Here is a 15,629-nt window from a genome sequence, read left to right on the forward strand (position 1 = left end):
TGGAGGGTAGGATGGAGAGCTCTAGCTGTAGAGCTCTGGCTCTGTAATAATTAGGATATTTTACCATTTAGTTTCAAAACAAAGATAACTGATAGGAAGAAAAAAGCAAAAAAATAAATAAAGTCACTTGTACTGCTCTGGAAATAGATAAGAAAACAAGATCTGAGCATAGCTTACAAACCATTCGGTTTAACAAATGATCTTATAAATATACAAACCAACACCTGGGATCCTTCACTCCGTCTTGGTTAGGATCCGTTACACAACCAGCTTGCCCCCATAAGGTAAACACTTCTTGAATCCCTGAAGGTTTTCCATTTCTAAGGGACTGCTAAATTCAATTCCTAGAAATCTGTTGTATTATAAAAAACAACACATGTTTACTTCAACAGCCTCTTGTACTTGCTCATTACAGCTGGCTCTCACCCTGCAGGAATTCGCTTAACTCCCTGTTGCCCTCACATCCAGCTTCCCAGTCCAGGAGAGCACCCTGCTCACCAGTGATGCCCCCTTCATCTCATTAGAAGCTGGGCCGACCTACAGGCACTTAGAAGGGTGGCTGGAGAGCAGGAGCTGGAAAAGTTGAAAAGAAGGTGGAAAAATTTACGTGGCTTAAAAACATGAAGGGAAACCATAAATTAATCTCCCATTTCCTCCATGAGTTTGGGAGCTCCCAGCATGACGCTGGTGACACAGAAGGATAAGCAAGAGCTTGATGTCTGATGCATCATGCTGTGGAGCTTCTACATGCCCACATGTGGCACTGAGGGACATTGTCAGCAGGCATGGCAGGGAGGGACTGACGATTGGACTCAGTGACCTTAGCAGTCCTTTCCAACCTTAATGATTCTATGTAACTTGCAGTACACAGGGAAGTCGCTGCACGTCCACATGCTCCTACAATGTCTGTCAGTAGGGAAATGCCTACTGATGCCACCAGAGCTAGTATGACTAGCAGAATCTCCTTCATTTGGGTATTTCAATTTTACTTATCACCTATTCTAGGCACCAAATCAGGCAATACAGATGTGAGAAGGTGACTGTAACATCACCATTTATGTAAGATGTGTTAGAAATAGCAGGTTTTGACCTCAGTCCTAAGTCAGAGCCCCCCTCTTAAGATCAGGCAACACTCCTGAGGTCCTATCGCAAAACGACTGACTAGTTCAAACTAATGGCAAAAATTGCTGAAGCAAGTTCCAATCCTTTTACACCTATTAGCTATGGTACTGTTCATTCAGAATAGCCACATTTGAAAGCAAGGCAGAATATGTCCACAATTTAGGGGAAAAAAAAGCAAACAAACAGGTATTTCGGGGAAGGCTTTCTTCCTTGGTTGTTTCCTGGACAACTACACATTGCAGCACCAGTGAGAAGAGGCAGCTAGAACTAGGTGGAGGGTTTTTCTATATTTTATACATTTTTATTATTTGTTCTGCATCATATTATGGAGCTCATACATTGTATACATCAAAGAAACCAGAAATAGAAAATGCATAGATCATTTTGTGTTGTTTTTTAATATTTGTTTTTTTCCCACCGTACCACAGCTGTATACTTTAAGTAAATGCATAGCAAGGGACAACTGTTGTCAAATACATTCTGGACAACTTACATGTTCCTCGTGACATCAGCTTCCCATTGTATGGTTCTTCCCTGCACCAGACCGTAACAGCTCCACTGTACGAAAAGATACCCTCTGAGATTCCTCTGTTCACGGATCATTGACAAGAAGAGACATTACAGACATTCAGTCAGCAGAGCTGCCACACACGGGGTCTTAAGCCCACTTGTTAAAAACCCTGCAGTAGCATGGCTAAAAGGTCACAGGGGATATTAATCTCCATTCTTCAGAGCATAAGTTGAGCTGATCCCTAGCTGGGGTCAGGAAAGAATTTTTCTCCCAGAACCAAAGCAACGTGCAATTGACAAGATTCAAAAGATGGTCTCTGTTAAGTATTAAAACATTACACACACTGAGATATACCAGTGAGGATGGTGGGCAGGGGGGACACCACAGGCGCTGCCCCTTCAACGCGCTGTCTCCAGCTGAGGTGTGCATGCAGGGCCACCCCCAAACCCACATTCACTGGGTGCTTCTAGGAGCAATCAGTGCTTTCCCTTCATGTGGGGAGTGCATTTTTTTCCTCTTGCTTGTTACTACACACTCAAATTTGCCATCGCCAACACAGAAAGCATCTTTGCAATGTTTCTGTTTCTCATTCACGCTGCTCTGTTTTGAGACAATCAATTACACAACTGTGTCCCATTTTCTCCACAGGCACTTGACTCTTGCACAGAATGGATGACATACATTAAACCGTGCAGTTATTCATTTCTACTTTATTCTCGCTGTCTCAGTAGTCACATCAAGCCTTGCGTACTGCCTGCTAGTCAGACTTCTCTCCAAATCACCTGTTAATCTCCCCACAGATAAGGCTATAATACACGAGTTACAATTCTATGATTCTATGTTTTAACTTCAACTTGCGTCTTTCTCTGACCAGAAGCTGACCCAAGCAGACCAAAAATTTTCCACAGCTCTCTGAGGTTTCTGGACATATGGTCTCACGTCATAGCAGCTGTGCAGTTGTGCTGACTGGGCAGTGGAACATCTGGCAAGGCCTGGGCATCCACAGATGAAGATCAGTTACTAATTCTGGTTCTCATTATCTGCAGAGCAGCCACACAGTGCAGTGCTGCGCAGCCAGAAGAGCGATGTGAGAGACCTGACTAACATCAAAAGACAGAACCATGATTTTCATAGAGTCACAAGGTTGGAAAAGACCACTAAGATCACCAAGTCCAGCCAACAACTCATCAGCCCATGCCCACTAAAAATGTCCCTCAGTGCCACATCTCCATGTTTCTTGAACATCTCCAGGGACAGTGACTCCACCACCACCTGAGCAGCCTGTGCCACTGCCTCACCACTCTTTCTGAATTTTTCCTCGTGTCCAATCTGAACCTCCCCTGCTGCAACTTGGGGCCATTTCCTCTCATCCCATTGCTGTTACCTGGGAGAAGAAGCCACCCCCTCACCTTACCACACCCTCCTTTCAGGCAGTTGTAGAGAGCGATAAGGTCTCCCCTCAGTCTCCCCCAGACCCAACAACCTCAACTCCCTCAGTCACTCCCCATCAGTGCTCCAGACTCCTCACAGCCTCGTTGCCCTCCTCTGGAGACACACCAGGGCCTCATTGTCTTTCTTGTAGCCTCAAACTGAACACAATGTTAGGCAGAACCCTCCTGAAATCCAGAGAAGTACTTCACACTTCCCACCGCAGCATCATGATGGGCCCCAGTCAATACACAGCCCCAGATCATATTTACACAGAACAAAGCAGGGAAGGGAATTCCAGTTTAGGAGGTTTCAGCACTTGAATTTATCTGCTTTCCACTTGCACTAATTTCTACTGCCACAGTCTAAGCAATGAACTGCCAGTTATTCATCTCTTCTTGCTGCCACAAAGCTCTTCCTTATGATTAATCTAAACTTGCCCTTCTCCATTTCTGGCCACATTGTTCCTAAGTCAGCACTGACCAGTTTCAAACATCCTCTTCTCCTTCAATTATGTTTTCACCTAATACAAACCAAGGATCCTACTTTCCATTTTTCCCTTCAAGGTTAGCATTTGTCAAAATAGAGACATATAATGACATGACAGCAGCAGAAGCATGAACTGAAACACTACCTGGAATGTCACTGGGGAGGAAAGAAACATTTTTACTGCATCACCTGCAATTCCCACCAGAATGCTGCAGAAGTGTATTTCCAACTGAAGCAGTCAGGCTGTATTTCTTTCTGGGCCTGATGTATTGCAACTGATTTTTTAAGAACATTATTCAAATACACAATCGTTTAAAAAGAAAATCTTGTCAGTTTTATTAAATTATCATTTTCCTTATGGATGTGAGTACAGAACAACTGGTTTCCATTTCCAATAATTAATTGTCCCTTTCAGAAGTGATCACTGATGCTACAGACAATTGTCAGGCATTACACTGGTGTGACAAAAACACTGTAACACATCACTGTCAGAAAAGGCACAAACAAATAAATAAAAGGGCTTGCCAAGTTCCACAGCAACATCTTTCCCCAGTAACCTGGCTTTCCTTCCACTTGCTGCAGCAGCTCCACAAACGTGGATGGGCACTAATAATCATTATCTCACTGCATCACTACTACTGCTAAAATACATATAAATAAGTAAGCACGCAGCTCAGTTTCAGCAGTTTGGTTATCTGCTTTATGTTAAGTGGTGTTGGGCTTCTTTGCTCTGAAACCTCATTTTGGAACATAATTTGTGGAGATAATGGGAAAACATTCATGGAAATGGTAACAAGAGGACACATGCACACAGTCCTCCAACAACCTATGTGGATTCTTTCAAGACTTAACTTAAAATGCAAATGGAAAAAAAAATCATATGAAATGAAGGCATTCATCACAAGAACAACAAGAGGAAGTGTAGAGACTTGCAGCTAGGGAGAAATAATCGCATGCTCCGGTACAGGCTGGGGGATGAGCTGCTGGAAAGGAGCTCTGAGGAGAGGGACTTGGGGGTCCTGGTGATGACAGGCTGGCCATGAGCAAGCGGTGTACCCCAGAGGCAAAGAAGGCCAATGGGATCCTGGGGTGCATTAAAAAGAGCGAGGCTAGCAGGTCAACAGGAGTGATCCTCCCCCTCTCTGCCCTGGTGAGGCCTCATCTGGAGTACTGTGTCCAGTTCTGGGCTCCCTGGTACAAAAAAGACAGGGATCTCCTGGAAAGAGTCCAGCAGAGGTCTACAAAGATGATAAAGGACATGGAACACCTCCCTTGTGAGGAAAGGCCGACAGACCTGGGGCTATTCAGCTCTGAAAAAAGAAGACTCAGAGGAGATCTAATCCACGTCTATAAATACATGAGGAGCGGGAGGCAAAGGGACTTTTCTCTGCAGTGTGTGGCAATAGGACGAGGAGAAATGGCCACAAACTGAAGAGGAGGAAGTACCACACAAATGTGCGTGGGAACTTCTTCCCAGTGCAGTGACGGAGCAGTGGCACAGCTGCACAGAGAGGTGATGGAGTCTCCTTCTCTGGAGACGTTCCAGACCCGCCTGGGCGCCTACCTGTGCAACCTGGGCTAGGGAGCTGCTTTGGCAGGGGGTTGGACTCCATGATCTCTGGAGGTCCCTTCCAACCCCTACAGCTCTGTGATTCTGTGATCACGAGTTAATGGGAGTTACAAATACATGAGAATCCCCTAAGCATTTGGTCAATGCTTTAATGCTATTGCACTGAACAGTGAGCAGCCTGCAGAACAGAATGAACTTTTGGAAAGCCTGTGAATTACCTAAAAAGAGAAGTGCCAGAGACTGCTGTGCTGTTCCTACAACTGACTGCAAACATTCTCCTCCATGCAGACCCTTCTGACTCTATCCACATCACGCACTTAAACTCTCTGGTGGAGCAAACATGCCACCAAAGACTCCAAGGATGGGTCTGTGCAGAACCAGCTTGGCTTCAAAGTGTTCATTTGGTCAGGCTCTGAGCCATGAAAGTTAAACTGTTCCTGCACCTGGCCCTGGATGCAGCACATCCATGCTCCCACACCGGTTCAACTCACAAGCACTACCACAGCAAAGTTAGCCCCACAAAGATTCAGTTCTGGTGTTGCTACATTCCTAGCGCAGCCGATCTGCAAGCCAGATAAACTTTCCATGAATAATTGCAGGTTTAACGGACTCACACATGTGTTTATAACCCTGACTCATAAGGTCAGAATTTAGGCCTGGATGCTTTTCCCTTCTTTTGAATTCCCCTTTGAATTCCAGAGAATTGGCTCTTTAGGACTATGAACTTCAACTTAGACTTTTGTTTTTTTAAAGTCTTCCGAAGAACAGTCTATATTTTTTTAGAATGTTGATGCATATTGCTGTTAGAGCTGCAGACATCAAGTCTTGTCAGATTTGCCCGCCTGTCCCCAAATAATATTTTTTTCTACAATTATTTACACAGAAAACCACAGTTGTGGTTTTATTTCTCTTCATTTACTTCTCCACTTTGAGACTGCCACCAGCTGAGGGCAGGACCCACACTTCCGTGACAGCTAAAGACCCAGGGCCTGTGAGCAGAAACTACATGACCTGGGGGGCTTCAGCCTGCATCTGATGTCAGGGAAAATAAATGAATAAGCCTGCAGACAGGCTGAGAGAGCTGGGGCTGAACAGCCTGGAAAAGGTTCTGGGGAGACCTGAGAGGTCAGACTCGTTAGCAGTCTGTTGTGATAGGACAAGGGAAAATGTTTCAAAACAAAGGAGAGATGGATACAAGGAATGAGAGCAGTGAGGCACTGGCACAGGTTGCCCAGAGCAGTGGTGGATACCCCATCCCTGGAGGCACTCAAGGTCACACTGTATGGAGCTCTGAGCACCTGAGGGAGCTGTAGGTGTCCCTGCTCCTTGAAGAGGAATTGAATTAGGTGACAATTAAAGGACCCTTCCAACTCTAACACCTCTATGATAAATGAAAACTTCAACTGCAATAAACATCAAACACGCACCAGATAGAAAACCATCTCTGAGAGGTATGCATTAGGAACAGATGTTCAGTATTAATATACACAGGAAAACAACTACAGGGATGCTTCTCAGACAGATTTCCAGGGGAAAAAAAAATGAAAACCCTACAGTACGTCAAAAATGAACATGCATATTTAGCACATCATCTTGAACAGGAACTGTTAGGTCCCCATGTCTACTGAGGAACGAACGGTAAAGGAGTGCACTGAACCCATCACCGGAGGAAAAAATGGGGAAGCACAGGAGCCCAAAGCAGGGGCTCCATGACAACACAGCGGGCATCCTCCCTCCTTCGCCGGCCTTCCCACCGCCCCCAAAGCCTCCTCCAGCCCCAGGCCCTATTCCCTCCGCTGGGGGCACCGGTCTCTCCCCACCATCTCCCCTCCCCCGCCCGCACCGGGCGGCGCCCGGCTTTTCTCACAGAGCTCTCCTGTGCGAGGGCAAAGCAACGACCCCTCGTAACTCATCACAGCAGTGCACTGGGGGTTGTAGTCTCCACATCCGCTTCTCCGCTCTGCGCCAGCGCGCCGCGGGACTACATTTCCCAGCATGCTCCGCGGCAGGCCGCCCCCCCAACCCCCACCCCGCGGCCGCCCTCAGCGCAGCGGCACGGGCAACGCCGCCGCGGCGGACGTCGCTGGGCCGCCGCGCCCTGAGGGAGCCGTGCCCCGCCATTACCTGGGAGGAGCGGGGTGCGTGTCCCGGCGCCGGCGGAGCGAGGAGGGGGACGCGGTCTTTCTGCGCTCGGGCAAAGCGAGGAGGGAGGGGGCCGAGCGATGCGAAAAGGGGATATGGGGGAAAGGAAAGAGGGGCGCGCGCGCGTGGCGGCGACGAGCGGTTGCCATGGCGGCGGGGAGGGGCGCGGCTTCCCTTGGCCCCGCCCCTTGGCGCACCCGCCCCGCGAGGCCCGCGGTTCGCTCCGTGCCCGTAAGGGGCGGCCGGGATGTGCCGTTCGCGGCCCGCGGGCTGGCAGAGGGATGGGGCGCGGCTTTCTGTCCTGCTGCAAACAAAGGAAAAGCCCTGTGTGCCTGAGGGGTGTGCCCTGCGTGCTGCCAGGGCTCGCGCCTGGCTCAGAACGCGTCTGCTTCTGTGTCGGCTGTGGGAGCCGCTTGGAGAAGGCGTCTGATCCAACTGAAAACACCGTTATGCTCCTCCAAAAAATAGCTGGCTGTCAGGTGAGCTGGGTGACCTGACAGGCCTGCAGCAAGGACCAGGACGTGGGGGCAGGAGGAGCCCGCTGGGCAGAGCTGAGCTGTGCTGCTGCAGTCACTCCCTGCTGCCAGAGCTCCTGTGTGACAGTTATTGGCATCCCGCTAATAACAGCCCGGTGTTAGCTCCCGATAGCTACGTGATCTCTCTGGAAAATGTCAGCTGTTATCTTAAGGTGGTATGGCACAGTAAGGTTCTCAGAAATGCTAGCTGATGCAAGTGGAAGAGCAGGGATTGAAACTAGATGCTCACAGCACTGCTTAAACAATACAGTGTGTGTGAATGTGTCACTCATAGATCCACATATCCCAGTTCCCCCAGTCACGTGGAGATCCTTAGACCTTTTTGAGTATTATAGAACTGGAGCCAAAACTGTGATGAATTCATAACAGCTGCAACTCTGGCTTCCCCTTTTTTCAGATTTCTTCAAAATTTTCTGTCCATAACATCAATTCCTGCTGTCTTTTCACATAACCAAAAGCATAGATGCTGTGCAGACCTTGGAGACCTCGGTGCTTCTCGAGGAAAGCAGACATTACACAGCCCTGTGCCACCATAATCCATTCTCACAAGGCTCTTATTGTACTTCTTATCACATTAGGAAACACATAAACTGCTTTGTCTGAGGTTTGTATCCCTCAGCTGGGAAACTGTGACAGGGAGAAGGTTGGTAAGTTAGTCATAACCTCTGCGTGTGTATTTTTCCTTCAGTGTTTTCAGAAGTATTTGAAACAAGTTGTTCTGCTTCCTGGGGGTACAGAGTATCCTTGCTCGCACTGACCTCCCTTAGAAGAGTAGTTGCTGAACACCATAGCAACTCCTTGTCACTCTAATTGGACCCCTCAGAGGGAAGGTCTATTTTGGGAAGTGTCTGTCTGCATATTTTGCCAGGATCTGTTAAAGGACAGCGGGAAGAGAACAACTTCCCCAAAATCCTAGCCCTGTGCATTGCTATACATAAGGATTATAGGACAGTTCAGGCTGAAAGGGGCCTTGGGAGGGCATGTAGTCCAGCCTCCTACTCTTTCTCACAGTAGAGTTCGTCTGCATGGTCTTTGCTATGAGAAGTGGTAATAAGAAGGACTAACAGGCCATCAGGAATTCATTAATTTGCTAATAACATAAAAAATGGTAGCCACGAGTGTGATATTTCATAGCTTTTACTGCTGCCATGATCAGACAAACTCCAGCTTATCTGGCTGGGGTGATCTAAGAAATATTGCTTCTCTGACCGTCTGTTCTGCCACATGACTGAAGATTCTTGCCTCCACAACAGTCTCTGGAATAGAAAGTGCTAATGTTTCTAATCCATTTTAATATAAAATATGGCATTAAACTGATATTTATCTGCAGTTTGAGCTAATTTGTTGGACCTGGTATTGAAACAGCTGGGACTCATGCATGTATTTCATTTCACCAACTCTGCTGTCAGACAGTAATCTCAGACGAGGGGAGTGAAGCAAATTTCTGTGTGAGGGTGACACCTCACTGAAACTTCTTTTACAGTGGTGTATTCTCAGGTCTTACATACTTTTATTTCCTTGATAAAGGCTGTAAGCCTAGCAGCTTGGGATAAGAGATGATGCTGGTGGGTGTCAGTGGCTGTGGTTAGATGGGCTCCAGCTGTGGTGGTGGAGAGGGGCATTACTCACAGCTGAACCCCAGAGACTTATCATGCCCCTTTCCAGCAATCTGCAAATCTGCCAGCTGAACTGATTGCATGCGTTCTTTCTCTGATTTATTCTAGTCAGTTCAATCAGAAGCTGATATAAATTAATGGAGCTCTTTTACTGTGAACATTTGATTTGGTTCAAAAGTGTCTCTTAAGGTAAAATAATTGCCAACGCTGTCAGATAAGTTAAAGCTCTTCACACTTAGGTTCAGTGTCGGATTAACAAAACTGTTTTCTAAATTGATTTGGTTATTGTTACGTAAATTCCATAGTCTGTGTCTAAGTCAGATGGCTGGTACAGGCTTTTAGCACAGAGGAGCAGGGAACTTCATTTGTAACCTTCTCCCACACACAAAGTTCTGTGGGAAAAGATTGAAAGCATATGAGGTGAGGTATCTATGAATTATGAACTGCTATTTGCTTTTGTCTTCTCTTCCCCTTGCAATTATATTTAACTTGACTACTGGAATTATTATGCCTTTGTTATAATGTTGAATGCTTGCATGCAAACATAATTCTTTACCAAAGGTCTTATAGGTTACATTGAGAAATGCTGTAATAATAGAAGATAAAAAACAATAGGGAAGCAATTGAGAAAAGAAGGAGCATGTTACATATTCATGGCCATTAACCTTCCAAGGGAAGTTATGAACAACTCAGTAAAGGGATCAGTAGATATACACTGTTAATTTCCATACACACATAGTAATTCTTCTGCCTAGATATTTTTATTGAATGAAATTTATCACGTTGAGACATCTACCCATTTCTTTTCTAGGAGACTCCATCAGAGCCTAAACCTTCAGAGTTTTGATGGGGTAGCAACACAGAAGGATGCAGTCAACGTCTTTCACACAAGGTACCATGGTTTGTTAATAAAGAGCAGTTCAAGGGAAAGCGGATGATTTTCAAATGAGATTTCCATTCAGCCAGAAAGTGAGAGTAGGCATGTCTACTGGTTATTGTATATAACTATTCAAAGGTAGACATCTTCTTGTAGACTAATGCATCTAAATTAGACTTCCTGTAGTTTTATTTCATAGCGGAGAGTTACTTCCCTCTTTGACCAAGATGGACTGTGTCATGAACGTGTTTAATTTTTTCCAATGCTTACAGGAGGAGTAAGCTAGTCACCATTAAATTGGTGCCTGTCCTATAGGTGCATAAAGTTAGATGTGAGGAGTACTATGTAAGGTGTCTGTTGCATTGTTAGAACCGTGGAAAAAGATGTCATGACAGGTATGACTAAATTGATTGAAATGATGAAGAACAAGCCTACATCAGATGAATAGAAAATGCAGGTAGAAAGAAGGTATATCTTCCAGGTGGGTTGAAGCAAGTCCACAGTAAGTTGGAAAAAATTGGAATTCTGCTTTTAGTCTTGGGACAGGAATTGAAAGAATTATCAGAAGCTAGGACATTGTGTTTCTTGGGTATAGTTAACAAGCAGAAGGATTTTGCATCTGCTATAGCATTAAGCTTTGGAGAAGGAGTAAGAAAGTAACTGACAGTAGTCAGAGAGGAAGACTTCAATAGAAACCTAAGAGAAAGTGGAGCCAGGCCAATGAACCTGTGTGTCAGCAATTGTTACCTAAAAGCTGGGATAGGAAAATAAGTTTATTCACATCATTCGAGCCCTGTGGTGCATCACCAGATGGTATAAGGTGGCAGAGTTCCACAAATTTCATCTGTCTGCTAGGGCTAACAACTAAGAAGTCTGTGCTGCACAATTAAGCAAAAAATGTTTGTCAATATAACTCTTCGATGGTGAAGAATGAATTATAGGCTGTTGTGCTGAAGATATGACACTTCTGGAGCCTGTCCCTCTGCAGTAATTCTGAAACTTTTTGACCAGTTTCATCTACATTTGACAAAAGGGTGGATGCCTTAATGATAACTGAGTTTCTTTTAGTAAGGAGCAAGGTAGAATGAATGGACTCAGTGCTTCTGCTGAGCACAAGGTAGGTAGAAATTAGATGTTAAATATTTCACTTGGCACCAAGCTGCCCAGACAGAATGCTTTAAATGACCAACTGGTTCATGCCTACTGCTACTTGCAGCACCCACCTCTGTGCACAGCCGTGGTTTTCTGCGTGACCCATAGACAGCTGTTTTATTGAAGCATGAGTGCTGAGGGGAAACAATTAGAAAACCATAGGATAGTAGCCTTCAGAGGTTTGAACTGAACAGTTATCTCAGTTGAGCCTTTTAACTCAGACATGGATGTAAATTTAGGTCATGCTGGTATATATTATTCTCCTTCCCCTGTAGATACTTCTCTGACTTAGAAGTGGCAATTTCAAACACGAGAGCAGTTGGACAGCTTTTTACACACTGCTTAGATGTCCAAACCAGTGGAATAAACAAAGCACAGTCTAATACATATTAATGGCTTGTCCTGTGTATTCAATTTATTAGGCATTTTAGTTCCAGCTCTGCAATGTGAGATATTAGAAGATGAACTGGCTTTAACAATCCACTCTTGTAAACACATTCATCCAGAACAGAAGATAGCTACATATACAATGTTCTTTAAAGTATCAGTAATCCTTTTCAGGATTGTCTTGAACATCTCTTTGAATTATGCTGTGATCAATGGCAGTGAAGGTGCTTATGTTTGGAAAATTTGAGAAACAAACTGTGTTCTGGTATTTACCAAGGATCAGGAATCTGCAAGTCAGGAGTGGAGAAGGTAAGCAAGCCAGTGGCCATGCATTTGTCTTGAAAAAACTACTTCTGTCGTTCATTGATAACTTCTTACCTCCATCAAGCAGTATGTAAGCAGTTCTGAGTGAAAGAGAGCAACATAGTAAATGGCAACATGTAATTATAAATGAGAATTTTGCAAAAATTACTAATAGACTTTTTAAAAGTGCTTAAGGAGGACAAAAAATTAAAATTAGATATGCAAGTGATCATTTCAATAATGGTGTTTTCCCTTTCTGGCCTAGTATGGTTATTGTGGGGAATATATTGTGGTTTCCATGTGAACATCTTAATCTGCTTCATATTGTGAAGAAAAAAATGGGGATCTTTTTTAACTTTAAAATATGGGCTGTATTTGCAAGATGTGCATTTTTTAACTGTTCATTTATTTAATAAATGAGAAACATGGTTGTGTCAGTAGAGGGTCAGCAGCACAAGGAACCTTATCTCATAAAACAACAGACGTTGTTATCATAGCTTTGGTTAAACTTATTTTAAAATATTATAACATCCTATTCGCATTCTTAGAGGGAATATTCACTGCATACATTTAAGCACCCAACTTAGATGCCTAATTTAGGAGGGTTGTCTCCACAGATGCCTTGCATAGTTGAAGGACTGAGAGAGGCTCCTCCAGAGAGCAATTCAGACTGTGTTAGTGAAGCTTCTGCTCTGAATTATCATCTGGAGGAGCCTCTTCAGCTTTGAGTGCTGTTCTGTGCTATTCTTTGCGTCTCTTCCTTGGCAACAAAACCGAGTGAACTAAACTGAGTGAACTAATCTCCACCCCTCAGCACTTGCATATCACTGTCACTTGTGCCAGCACAGCTGTTTATGTGGTGGCACTGTCAGCTAGGTTGGTGAAATCATCAGAGTTAAAGGACACTGTGAGATAGAAGATGTTGCTTTTAACACAGACCACACCTCTGACCTGGTTTATTGTTTGTAAACTGTTAAACCTGCATGTCTGAGGAAGTGCTGAGCTGAAAGGGTCAGAAATGAACTTTCTGAAAGGGTCAGAAATGAACTGTTGAACTCAGAGACCTGTCTGCTGAATGTACCCCCAGGAACAAGATGTATTCAGCTTCAGGATTTAAGTTCAGGAGACTGATTCTTTTATCAAAGTATCATTCTGTTCAAGTACATTATTTTATATCAATAGTGTTTCACAAATATCCTAGAGGTGTTTTTATGGTTTGCATCACTGTAAGAAACAGATAATCTACCCTTATATGTCTGTTACTCATTTAAAAATGGCCACAGTTTACAAACAAAATAGCATGTAGGATTTACATATGTACCAGGAAAAGGTGTGCTAAACTGTATAAAGAGAGTGTATGAGCATATATGAGAGTATGGTGTAGCCAGTAATATCCAACAAATGCAGTCAAGTTGGAGTAGCTGAAGAAGTTCCCCACCTTTCAGCCAAGAGTTGCTAATATTTCATCAAACACACTGAAGATAATTTACTTCTGCGTGTGAGCTACTTGCCTTTGATTGTTTTCAAAACCATTGGAAGGCCTGGCCTTTTGAGTGGTGCTTTAGGCAAACCTCTGTTAGATATATACTATAGGAAATAAATGAACCAGTTGTATAAGGTCCAGTTCTTCACTGTTGGCTATAGAGGGTGGTGAATTCCCTCCATCAGATATGAAATAGCTGCACTGGGCCAGCTGAATCCCACCCACAGACAGCACGGCTGTTCTCCATACATAGCACCACAGTCTGCAGGAAATGTACTGACCTCTAAAACCACTCACACTTGGCTGCAAGCATGACAGACTAAAACGTCATTTTCTGATTATTAAAAATCATTCCACTTCTGTGGGATTCGGTGGCACCAGTGACCACTGCTCGGGCACTTTTGCAGTCTCTAACAGTTAAGACATTTCATGTTGTTACTGTATTAACTATCATGTTTTAAAGGTGTTCTTTTAAAACAATTAGGAATGTTGTCCACAAACCCAATGAGGTGAGAAATTTATTAATAGTTTTTAATAGTTAATAATTTTTACATGGCATCTGGGGTGCTGCTTTCCAGAGCTCTGTAGCCATCAGGATAGATTTTGTAATAACCTGTGAAGAGATTGTTTAGTTATATATTTATCTGTGACCTTCTCTAACCTGACCTGGCTAATTGCTCTTTCTAGCTGTAGTCTCACCTTGTGGTCCTTCTCCATGAAAGTAAGAATGGAAACATTCATAAAGAATCACTGGCTCAGCCCCAGCTGTGTAGTACTGCTGCCAACTACTCTGCCTGTGCCTCACAGCCCTGTACACTGGATCTTATGTGTGTACCTTGTGGTATCTGCCTGGTCCTGCAGTGCAGTTATTATTTGAATGTATTTTTCAGCTTAGGCTGTGATATGTGAGGGCTTTACAACAACCTGTCAGAGTGGTGCTGTTATAACTTGAAATGTGGTATTATATAACCTGTGGTACAAGTGAGTGTGTTTGGAGGAGAGGGGTTGCTGAACCCTCTGGGATAGCGTCAAACAACAGCTGGGATCCAGGAATACCTGATATGACATTCTAGGCTTTATTTTCATCTGGGAGTAGTCCTGCAAATGAACTACCCAAGACCCGTGCCTTATCTTACAGGTAAGACATGTACCCAAACAGATCACAGAGGAGAGAGCTGTCAGTTAAGCAGTGGGGATGCTCAGCTTCCCTTGGCTGTGCTGTAGATACAGTGTAGATGTTTTAAGTGCCTAGTTTAGTCCTATGATGGAGTGAATAGACACAAATACATAGTTTCATAGAGGTAAACGGAGTACATACAGTAACTGTTAAATAGACCTTGAAAACAGAAGCGGTTAATACCATATATTGCAAACACCTTAGCATTTCATGCATGCTGCTGAAATAAAGCCGCTTGCATTCCTGGTTAGTAGCTCTACCTGCAACTCAGCAGATCTTTGTCTGACTCTTAGATCTAAAAATAAAATTCTCCTTACTGAGATACCATATAATTCAATGATAGTCTCAGTAGGGAGGTAGCAGAAAAGTGGAGTAGATCATATTAATCGTTGTATGGAAGCTTTTCATGTATTGCATGGGAAACTTATATTCTTCATTATGCCATATGGTATCCAGTTGTAACATGATAAAATTACTAATACAGGACAATAAATAACGTGATAATGTGTTATGGGCACCACCTCATGCTTGCAAAGCAAGTAATTATAGTTGGAATGAGTAATGGAGATTTGACTTTCTATCTAGGAATACATTTAAAAGGACACAGCATTGTTATTAAGGGTGGGAGTTGTCTCATCTGACTTTACAGATTAAGAAGGTGTCCACTCTAAGGCAGTCAGTCATCCGCGACTGTGTCTGTGGTCAGTGGAGGGGAACAGCCACTTCAGAAGATAGATGGCCCCTCCAAACTTGGACAGATATTTTCAGAGGGATCACTCTCAGAGCTTCACACGAGTAGAAAATCTTCAACAATATCTTCTAGAGGAAAACAGAAA

At 44.1% G+C, this 15,629-nt stretch overlaps 1 protein-coding gene and 1 long non-coding RNA gene across 9 annotated transcripts in view; one reads left to right on the top strand and one right to left on the bottom strand.

The window, feature by feature from the left end:
• Positions 1–7,419, bottom strand: part of KATNAL1 (katanin catalytic subunit A1 like 1) — a 41,102-nt gene extending 33,683 nt beyond the window's left edge. For 4 of the 7 annotated variants that reach the window (XR_010621841.1, XR_010621842.1, XM_065730172.1 and 1 more), the window contains exon 1: positions 1,616–4,420. The gene's annotated coding sequence lies outside the window, so the exon portion shown is untranslated. Of the gene's footprint in view, positions 1–498; positions 572–1,615; positions 4,421–7,244 lie in introns of those variants that run through there. The other 3 variants (XM_065730174.1, XM_065730175.1, XM_065730173.1) reach the window with 3 other exon arrangements.
• Positions 7,179–15,629, top strand: part of LOC136044729 (uncharacterized) — a 28,790-nt gene continuing 20,339 nt past the window's right edge. For both annotated transcript variants that reach the window (XR_010621850.1, XR_010621849.1), the window contains exons 1-2: positions 7,179–7,258; positions 10,226–10,306. This is a non-coding gene — a long non-coding RNA (uncharacterized LOC136044729). The remainder of the gene's footprint in view (positions 7,259–10,225; positions 10,307–15,629) is intronic.

The sequence above is a fragment of the Cyrtonyx montezumae genome, unplaced genomic scaffold, assembly GCF_038088225.1.
Source record: "Cyrtonyx montezumae isolate F1298 unplaced genomic scaffold, pur_monq_1.0 scaffold_12, whole genome shotgun sequence".
Classification (NCBI taxonomy): Eukaryota; Metazoa; Chordata; class Aves; order Galliformes; family Odontophoridae; genus Cyrtonyx; species Cyrtonyx montezumae.